Source organism: Macaca nemestrina, chromosome 2 (assembly GCF_043159975.1).
Source record: "Macaca nemestrina isolate mMacNem1 chromosome 2, mMacNem.hap1, whole genome shotgun sequence".
In the NCBI taxonomy this organism is placed as follows: Eukaryota; Metazoa; Chordata; class Mammalia; order Primates; family Cercopithecidae; genus Macaca; species Macaca nemestrina.
Window position 1 is genome coordinate 196,023,241 of NC_092126.1, and position 11,372 is coordinate 196,034,612.

The 11,372-nt window shown below is 31.5% G+C and overlaps 1 long non-coding RNA gene across 3 annotated transcripts in view; it reads left to right on the forward strand.

Moving 5' to 3' along the window:
- Window positions 1-11,102, forward strand: part of LOC139361813 (uncharacterized) — a 46,870-nt gene extending 35,768 nt beyond the window's left edge. For 2 of the 3 annotated variants that reach the window (XR_011619469.1, XR_011619470.1), the window contains 2 exons: window positions 8,949-9,128; window positions 10,824-11,102. This is a non-coding gene — a long non-coding RNA (uncharacterized lncRNA). The remainder of the gene's footprint in view (window positions 1-8,948; window positions 9,129-10,823) is intronic. The other variant, XR_011619471.1, reaches the window with a different exon arrangement.
- The last annotated feature ends 270 nt before the right edge of the window (window positions 11,103-11,372 follow it).

The window sequence follows — 11,372 nt, forward strand, 5'->3', positions numbered from 1 at the left end:
AGACTTAAATCTAAGACCTGAAACCATAAAAATTCTAGAAGATAATATCGGAAAAGCCCTTCTAGACATTAACTTAGACAAAGACTTCATGACCAAGAACTGAAAAGCAAATGCAGTAAAAACAAGTATTAATAGATGGGACTTAATTAAACTAAAAAGCCTCAGCTGAGTAAACAGACGACCCACATATTGGGAGAAAATCTTCACAATCTATATGTCTGACAAAGGACTAATTTCCAGAATCTACAAGGAACTCAAATAAATCAGGAAAAAACAAAAACAAAAACAAAAAAACAGTCCTATCAAAAAGTGGACTAAAGACATGAATAGATAATTCCCAAAAGAAGATTTGCAAATGGCCAACAAACATATGAAAAAATGCTCAACATCATTAATTATCAGGGAAATTCAAATTAACACCACAATGTGATACCATCTTACTCCTGCAAGAATGGCCTTAATAAAAAAATAAATAAAATTACAGATGTTGGCTTGGATGTGGTGAAAACGGAACACTTTTACACTGTTGGTGGGAGTGTAAACTACTCCTTGGCATTCTTATTGCCAATAAAATTAGTAATCTAAAATTTAAAGTTGTTACTACTAATATTTTCCATAGTGTTAATAGTTTTTTTAAAAATATTGCATGAGAGTAAGGCTATTAAAGTCTTTGACTTGTGTTTAGTTTCCTTCATAAAATGTTACCTAACCCAAAAGAAAAGAGCATGCAAAACAGAATTCTCAGTTAGACTGTCTCTCCTCTTAAGAAATTATATAGTAACTCTCAGTAGAGAGCATTCTCAGTAGAAATCACTTACTTTTTCTTTTTTATAATGCTTTTCCTTTTAAAAAAATTTAGTGAGGTAATATTTAATTATGCTTTAGTGATGGGTAATACATTTCTTTCACAGAAAAAAGAGATCAGTTTTTTGAATATTTTGATCATGTTGCACCCCATCACATGATATAAGACTAAATAAATAAAAGTCCATAAATAGGCTCTTTAATTGAGAAGCTAATACTATCCACATCTAATACACACACCTTTAAAGAAGTAGCCATAAAAGGACACATAGTAATAGAAACCCAGACGAATAGATGTATCCAATATAATGACAGAATTTTGCCAAAAATTTGATATAGGTAATGAGCATAATCCAGTTTAAGATCAATAATCAAAGATCTGCCAGTAAATAGTAATCAACCCAAGGGACAATACACTCTATTCAAATAGAAATGTTAACCATGATTCTTTTGCTACAGTACACATTAGCAGTAGAAATACTACCAGCAACAGTAACACTAATATGAAGAGCAGCGTAGCATCAGGAGGAGGAAGAGAATAAAGTGGAAAAGAAAGATGAAAGTGGGAACAAATTGAAATAATAGCAACAGAAGTATAGTTAGTTGTAGTCATAATTAAAGTAAAATTTTGGCACAAATAGAATTCTAGCCAAATGCAATAGCTCATTGGTCTTTAGTAGCTTGGGTACTACTGGGTAATATCTTTAATTCTTTCTGTTGACTTCACTTTGGTTTCATTGATCTGGATAATTCAAAACAGGTCTTTCTAAGAAGGATCGCCCTGGTCACTTGTAAATTCAGTCAGAATTACTCTCAGTGACAGCCTCAGTGGTTTTATTCAGGTTGGAGGCAATGAAGTTTAAATGAGTGATTAATTCATTAAAAATTGTGTCATGGAATACAGTAACAGGCCGAGTACATTTCTCACCTATAAAACTAATTAATCTGAACTAGATTTGTCTTGTAAACACTTGAGTCATAAAACAGGATTGACTTATAGAATTAAAGCAGATGGCATTCTTGTTTGCCTAATGACCTTTTTAGTGGAGTGACTTATTAATAGAGGACTATGAAACACAACTGCAACAGAACTTTGCTGTGTTTAGACAAAATAATATGGAGATTTGTGTAATTTTCTCGGTTCAGCTTAATAGACTCTTTTATGCTAAAACATATTAGGTAACCATGGACATATGTATTCTTTCCACTTTGCATTAACTGGGTAAGCGCTATATGAAAATATAGGGTTGATCATCTAAGTAAGTAGATTACATCCCCGTTTTGCAGTGTTTGTCCAAGATATTATGCACTGTTGCTCAAAGTATTAAATTCCAGGTGTGAAAGCTAAATAAATATCTATATAGCTCTCATTGTGTGTTTTTTTAAAAAGTGTTCATTATGTTCATCATAATCTAATTCTATGTTTAGATCTCTTTGAGTTGCCTCGTATTAATTTGAGAATGCTAGTCTATCAATTTTTGCCAGCATACTTTTATGGCAGTTTCCTGTTCTTGCTTTTGTTCATAAAAGTCACAACACTTTAATTAAATCTCTGTGTTAATGGGTTTAGGACCAGTTGCCACCTTAATAAATCAGAACTACCAAATCTGTTCAGTTTACTCAAACTGCAATCAATGCTAATTTTCTTTTGGTTCAGCAACTTCATTTACTTTTGTATTGGAAGTTCAATTATTTGCCATTACAGTTTCAATGTATTAAGATAAATGTGATATAGCATCTAAATTGTAACTTACAGAAGCTCAATTTTTATTATTTGGTGCATTGGAACCTATTTAGAAAGTAATCTTAGAAAGTAAGGATAAATGTTATTATTTCAAATTTTGTTTATTTTGCCTAGAAATTAATTTTGCAAATATATACACACATTCACTGACAACACATACATTTTAAATGATAAAATAGCAAAATTACTTAGCAACATTTGAAGTACTTCATATCTATTAAAGCACTCTTCCATAGCATGTATATTGTTAACATGGATGTTATTCTGTATTTCCTTTCAAATTAATTATTTCTTAGTGTTTTAGACTTTAAACAACACAAAAAGTCATAGAACAGTAACCAATTTTATCATTTTTAACAATTGTTCAGGATTGATTGACATATCTATTATATATAAAGAATAAATTTGGTCTTTACTTTTTTTCTTAAGAATAATCTGCGTTTTATTTGCCACATTTGTTATTACTAAATGCTTATACTAAATAAGAAATTTAAAACTTCAATTTTTTTTAGCAATAAAAATAATACACAGTAAGCCTATCAAAAATTTAGAGCATTATGATAGGAAATATTTTAAAGGTTGCCTCGGTGTGTGTGTGTGTGTGTGTGTGTGTGTGTGTGTGTGTGTATAGTGTATTATTTGTGAGTCGCAACACTCCTTGAATGTTTTCAATGTATTTACACAAAAAATGAGGTATATTTTCTTGAAAAAGGGCTGAAGAAGATATGCTGGCCATACCTTCAAATCAATAAAATCTTTTTTAAAATGTGTGCTTAATATTCTGATGAAATTTTACCGCAGTTACTAAAATAATTTGGTGAAGAGATTTCTTTCTTATAGAGAATAATTTTTCAAATTATTTTTCCCTACAACTTCTCTATGTTTCTTACATTTCTAAGAAAAAAAAATTCAACCTCTTGAGATTCTGATTCAAAGAAAATATGAAATTGTAGTTTCTGTTAAGAAACCAGACCTTTGATTCGAGAAGTGCAGGCAAGTCTGAAAGGAATACTTGAGAAGATTTTTTTAAATGCTGTGATACTCTGTATTGCCCTCCAATATTTTCACATTTATTTTAATATCTTCAAGATTGTTATACTTCTAACATTTATCAATTTAATCAAACTTTCATATTCTGTGATTCACAACTCTAACACTACCAGACTTGTGTTTCCAGTAGGATAAATGGCTAAAATAATAAATATATGAACTCAAGGACACGTAAATATGAACTCTCAATTTCTATTCTAATTCATTTCTAACAGACCTACTATATCTGACATTGAACTGAAGGTCAGAGAACTCAGAAAGAAAATTACTAATATGATTTTTTAAGAGACGAATAACATTTGGGCACTTTAACTGCTGATCAGCTAAAGGTTCACTGCTTAATAATAATTAATGCACGTATCTTAGAGCTCTCCCTTGGATTCTGTTTAAATGCAAAGTAATGTAAAAATATCTGTCAGACTCTAGGTAATGTTAAAAAAAATTACTTATGTGTTTATTTACCTTCAAGCCAGTTTTGTACACATCTTATTTTAGAGTTTGTCAATAGACATGAAAAACCTGAATATGACATGGAGTTTGCAGCTGTTTGTTGTTAGTTCGTTTTAAAATTTAATATTTCTAAATAATTAAAGTATTTATTTTATTAATCTTAATGTTTTCTGTATACAACAAAAGTTCTGTTTTTGCCTTTTAAGGGACATTTTAAAATCTCTGGGAATTTTATAAGTACTCAACTAAAAGATAAGCTTGTTTTATTTTGAAGAAAATGTCCATTGATAATTATCTGGGAGATTATGATTACACTTGAAAATATTCAGCAAGATAGCTAGATGTAAGGTAAAGCATAAATGAAGAATGCCCATGGTTAATTAAATTGCATTTCTCGACAAAATGGAATGTATGCCAATCAGATATGAGGCTCCTACTCTATCTCCCTGCTAAGCATTTAAGACTTAGAAAAAATAAAGGAATAAGTTGGATTTAGCATTATTATGGATGTGAACCACATCACTAGGACATAATACCATATTATTTTTCTGGAATGACAATGAGGACATTCACCTTAAGAGGCTCCCTTTGATGCAGTATTTAAAATTGCAAGTGAGGGATGTGTTAGGAATAAAATGAAACCACAGGTGGTGTTTTGGTTCTCAAGTCCCTGGTGCTTCAAATAGAGGGAGTGAATTAACAGATGAAATACAGAATCTGTATGACGTCTGGAATGAACCGTTCAAATATTTAATTTGCCTGTTTAGATCTTATTAATAACAAAACATTATATCACAATAACAAGCAGGGTTCAAATAATTACCAGCTAGTGAATCATCATTTGCCTGCTATTATTTTAATTTGCATTCTGTTTTTTAGGAGATGTAAACTGTTTTGTTTTGAGAATTTCCCAGTGAACCTACTTGTTTAAAATACTTTTTTCTCACAGTTTCTTTAGACTGTTTTATTTACTTTTTTTTTTTTTACATCCATCAAACCCTTTTCTATACAGTAAAACTTAACTTCAAAAGTGATTATATTTGTTTCTGTTTTCCTCACCATATAAGCTAATGTAGCTCAACAGCTAATAAGAGCTGTAGGCTTGCATGGCTTTTCAAAAAGTACCTCACAGTCAATAACCTATTTAGTGTAGTGGCTGGCAAGGATTGCCAGTTTGACTTTCACAATACAACTGCCAAAGAGCTAAAGTCAAATTACTACACTATTGATGCTTAGAAATTATCGAAGGATGCTTGTGTAATTGTAGTCTTATTATCTTACTGAGCAATTAGGAACACAGGTTTGGCTTGTTTTTTTTCCTGTGAGAGAGCTGTGATATAGAATTCTAGGGATAAATAAAACAAACAAAGAAAATCTTTAGTGAGCTAGAAATAAAAAAATATATATCTTTTATAAAGAAATAAAATTAATATAAACCTAAAAAATATAAACATAAAAACTGTAATAAAGAAGTTCCAGCTAACTGTTTAAAAGATTGCAAAAGTCATCATTAAACAGCATACACCTGAGGGTTGTTTTTCATGAAAAGGTAACATATTAAAGCTTTTTGAGATAAAAATCGTTACTAAAATCAGAAACCATTATGATTTCCTAAGACTTTGATTTTCTAAACTCACAAAAATGTGTCTTCTGAGACAAGGATACAAATTTCAAGGAGTATTTTTTACTAGTGGTTCAGTAAAGTAATGGCTGCAAACTTATGAAAGCACTGTGTCTTTATTAAAACATCTAATTTATACAGCATTTGAATCTCTTCTCGCTTGTGGCTCTTTGGGTCTTTGGCAAATATTTTAAACATAACATTTTAAATAATTTTATGTGTTTATTTATTTATATATTTATTTATTTATTTTAGAGACAAGATCTCAGTCTGTTACCCATGCTGGAGCGCAGTGGCACAATCCTAGCTCACTGCAGCCTCAAACTCTTGCACCAGCCACCACACCTGGCTATTTAATTTTTGAGTATGGTCTCGCTATGTTGCTCAGGCTGTTCTCACACTTCTGGCCTCAAATGATCCTCCTGCCTCAGGATCCCAATATTTTTAATAATTTAAAATCATGTTTGTACTTTTGAATAATTTAACTATGTGGATCATTTAAATAAGAACAGGTATTACAAAATATATCATTGCTAATTTTGTTGAATAGCTGTGTTTTTATTTCTTCTGTAAAGAAGAACCATAGCAGAGATCCAGTCCGGGAGAATAGTATCAAATACAGAAACGAGCTATTGGACCAACAGGAGAACACTTGTTCTCTCTAAAAAGGGTTATCCATAACCCAGGTGTAACCCATTGCTGTTCTATGAAATGTGGGGCCAGTGGTGTCAAATATTCTATTTTTTCAACTGAGACTAGAAACTCAAGTTCAATGTCAAGTTTCCTAAGAGTTAAATATAAGCAACAAATTCAAATGTTTTTGAACATTCTATGCAAAGAATTTATGGGTGAAGTCTCTATTTGGCATTGGGATACTGTCAAACTCTATATGATATTGTCATAAGATATAGATAAGGTGGTTTGAAAGTTTAAAAGAGATCATACCTGTTTTTTGAACACTAAAAAATATTTTCAGAAGAGTAGATTTTAGTATGAAAATTATCTTCTATTTTATCTAAACATAATATTTGGGGCAAAATCCATAGTTCTGTTATTTAGTTAGTTGTAAAACTATTACAGCATGAATATTTATGAATTGTTATTTTGAGGTGTCCTAGTTTGAGCACTGATTATTCTATTAAGCCTTTATACTCATTCAAATTTCTCACATGCTGCTTCTATTTACTAAATGTTATCCTGGCCTCACAAGTTCTAATGAATTTTTAATTGTGAAGTGATGATATGGATTTGTGCTAACACTCAAAAGCCATCCATCATCAAATATATTTTACATACCGATTCCATTCAGCTCCCAATCACCTGAAACTTACCTACTCCTTTGACAACTTACCATTTGCCTTGTTTGAAATAAAATAAAATATACATTATTTTGCTTTGGATTCCTTCCTTATTATGGTTCTTACATGCAATTTCTCGTTTACATACAGTAACAGCTTAACTGGATTGTTATCTTAGTTTCTCCTGGGAAACTCTCTCTGCATATAAAACTCTACATTTTAGGCTCACCCATGTTGATCCTGTTTATTTGCAAACATGTATCTGTTTATTATTCATTTAAAAACTGCTTGTTCATATTTTTGCATATTCTCATCTCTTAAGCTAAAAGAATTTTTGCAAATTATTTAAATATATTTAAGATTCTGTCACTTTCCCAATTAAAAAAGTGCTGTTAGCCTACCTAAAAGATACCATAAGCTTAGTTATGAATATAATTTTCCCACTTCTACATTTGAATAGTCTGTTTTATAAATGAGTATAGCCAGTAGTGAAAACCACCAGAGAATATATGTGCTGTAAAACTAAGGTCAAACTTTTCTTTTTATTAGTACAGTGTATTAGATCACATGACTTTCACAGTTTAATTTAGAACATTATTAGAGAAAAAGAAAAAAAGTGATTTTAGAAAAGGTAAAAGGTGGGAAAATATTAAAATGAGAATGGTTGCAGGGCATTGAAAGAGGCATAGTAGAGATTCCAAAATTCAATAAATTGCTCTGCATTCTGGAGTTAGATGACTTGGACTTTTAATGTAAATTTCAGTACCAATGAATATCAAGTACGTAGACATAATTTCAATTAAAATTAATAACTTTTAATATAATCTTTAATCCTAAAAATGTATCACTGAGTTTCAAATATATAACTAGAATGTAAAATAAAATTTTCCTATGTTTATATGGATATTCAGTTAGCTAGGACCGTTATTCAAGGACTGAACTAGAGACAGGAAATTCTCTATAGAGAAATAATTCTGAAAATAGGTACAACAGCATTAGAAAAGAAAGAAGCAGTTTCAATCTCTTATTTTATCTCTATTTTCAGTTCTTGCTTCAAAACGTATTTGGTGGAAACCTGAGTTGCTGTTTTTCAATAAAATATTCCTTATTAGTTGACCACATGGTCCAACCTGGATAATCATTTATAATCCCCACACCAAAGCTAGATTTTTGACTAGGTTGCTTCTTAGTCTCTATAACTTCTCACCCATATGCCAAAATGCTGGAAATTCTAACAGTCTAATATTCATTTCTCTAATATAAGGCTTTGCCTACTGTTAGAAAGCAAATTAAGCCACATTGGTCACTATCTTTGGTGTCAATTCCTACAGCTTGAGTTACGATTCCCCAAACATGTGTCTAATTCACTATCATTTCACAGAATAATACTGAAAGCATTCAGAATAATATTGAAAGCATTCAGTAGAGATAATAATTCTAGTATATCAGAAAAATACAGGTTTGGGGGAAAAATTATGCATTTGAATTTTGACTAATATGTCTCCTATTTATGTGCAATTTATTTACCACTGTCTGTAAAACTAGAACAGCTACACCACCTTGCAGGGGCATTGTGGTGTTGAAATAATACGAATACTTATCATAGGATATGTCAAAATTCAGTGATGTCTCTGAATATTGACTCCATGTGACGTGATGAAAAAGGCTAGGCCACATGGAGTTGAATGGCAGATACGCAGCGGTAAAGGGAGGTAGGCAGAGAAGGAAAGAGCCAAATCTAACAATTGAAACAGGTAGCGTATAACATCAGCTATCAGATCATTTCTCTGTCCTTTCCCACCTTCAGTATTTTATTGAACTACAAATGCAAATCTGTCATTGTCTGATATCCTCCAGGAATATCTTTTCTTTACTTATTGAAGTAATTCTGTCTTAAATTTTGAATCTTTCATAAATATTTGTGAAATGAAAGAATACAGAGAGAAGGTATATGACTAATTTCCTAAGTATCTGTTTTCAGAGAGAATGAAGGCAGAATGACACATGAACAAATTAATTAAGAGATGTGTTTGCGTACTTTTTCATGCCCTTGCTCATGAGTGTCTTCAAAATTCCTTTGTATTAATAAATTCGGTAACTGACCTCTCAGACAGAAGAGAGAAAAACTACTGACTTTTTGGGGACAAATACAGTATACAAGGTAAGAAACTAAGAATTACAATTGATTCTTTTTTGATGAGCTAGATGCGTTAGTGATTTCCTTAAAGTTCCTAAACTGTAGTAACTTAGTAGGTCAGAGAGATATTAAAAAAAAGATAATGGGTAATATTGCAATACACATATTATATAACTGTATGTATAATAAACACTTAATAAAATAATATTAACTGAGTATTTACAACATATCAATTATATTTTAAGTGTTTACATGAATTAACTGACTTGATCTCCTGGTAATTCTATGAAAACACTTTTATAATTGTCCCTTTTTTTTCAGAGTAAGAAATTATGGCATAGGCAGATAAAATAAATTGCCTAAGATCACAAAGAGAGGAAAAGGTGGAACACAGGATTCAAATCCAGGCAGACCAACTTCAGAAATTGTGTTCTTAACAGTGGCACTATACCTTTTATTCTCAATATGTCATCGGGGGTTTAAAAATTTGTTATTAGAGCCAGGCATAGTAGATCATGCTTGTAATCCCAGCACTTGGAGGCCGAGATGAGGAGATCACTTGAGCCCAGGAGTTCAAGACCAGCTTGAGCAACATTGCAAGACCCCACATCTACTAAAAGTAATAATAATAATAATAAAAAATAGCCAGGCATGGAGACGTGCACCTATAGCCCCAGCTACTTGGGAGGCTGAGGCAGACGGACCACTTGAGTCTAGGACTTTGAGAGTTTGAAGTTGCAGTGAGCTGTGATCATGTCACTGCCTGTTAAAAAAATGGTAGACATACTTACTTTATTTCCAGGTATTTTTTCTCCAAATAAAAGGTTTTACTATTTTATTTATATATATATACACATATACATATATATACACATATATATCAGTTTTAGACACAAGCTTATACATGCCCACTTGAGTTTACTGCATATCTTGCCTAAGATAAAAGTCAGCTTAAAAAAAGATGTTCTACTTTTTATATTTGCTCCACATTGACTTAATCATATGACGTGTTTTTGTGGTAAAACTTAAGTAATTGTAGTTATCTTTTCAGCTTAAAGTATCCATTAAATGTATACATTTAAACATAAATAGCAAAAATATAAATACTCCAAATACTCTGTGTGCTTAGTATCTGAAAATCAAAATAGGAGCAGATAGATTCTTTGGAATTGAATAAGTCAATACAGTCTTTGAATTTTCCATTGAAGTAGATTGGTCATGGAATTAATATGTTCTCTACTTACAGATCAGTTATTGATATGATAGTTCTCCATTGTTTTTATCTTCCATTAAACCAATTTTATGTGGCTTCTGCCCATCATTCTAGCAAAAGTAATTTCATATCTCAAATATAATAGAGAATTCTTAGGCATTAATATATTTAACTACTGGGAACTCTTACATATGCTTCAATAAAGTTTTCTTATTTGGAGTCCCTCCATTAACTTCCCTTGTGTCTTCAGCATCTGTTGTCATCTCACCCTCCTCTATCTACCTTGATATATTTCATTTAATCAAAGCCAAGCCCTTGGCTATTTTTTCTTCTTATTGTCTCTCTCTCTAGGAAGACTTTCATCTATGCGTATGAAACAATTATTACCTCTCTGCCAAAAACATATCCATTGAGTTTTAGAAAAGTGTATTGAATGTCCTATGTAATATTTCTACTTGTGTATGTTTAAAATATTGAATAATCATGGCAATCTTCTTTTTTATTAGTTGGACTTTGCCAAAAACAGACCCTAAGGCAGGGGTTTGAGAGCAGGTAGTTGATCTGGAGGCAACTTCGGGAAGTGAAGTGAGGAACTGGAGAGAGTGAGATGAGGAAGAAAAGAAATGTGAACCATCTGGTCCTGCAGTGAACCCTGGGCTCAGTTTCTGGTGGTCTTATAAGAAACCTTACAGAGGGCATCAGAATAGCACCAGTTCAGGATGAGGTATTGAAAATGGAACAGAATGAAATTTCTGAAATCAAATTTTAATTCTGTCTTTTCAAAAAAAAAAAATAAATAAAGGGTTAAAAAATTAAGGACCGTTAATGTTGATTTTTTTTTTTTAAATCTGGTTGGCTGATGAAGAGTGTACCATTTTTGCTGGGAAGGAGGTCATTTCTTGTTATGGCCCTGTGGAGTCTAAGGCTCCTTTTCATTTTGAAAAGGTACCTTATGGCAATTTCCCTGTCTAGACATTGCATGATAATGTCCTTGTCATAAATGACTGTGATAAGGGCCATCATTTTTGCTTTTGTAGAATAATAATATTCATAGT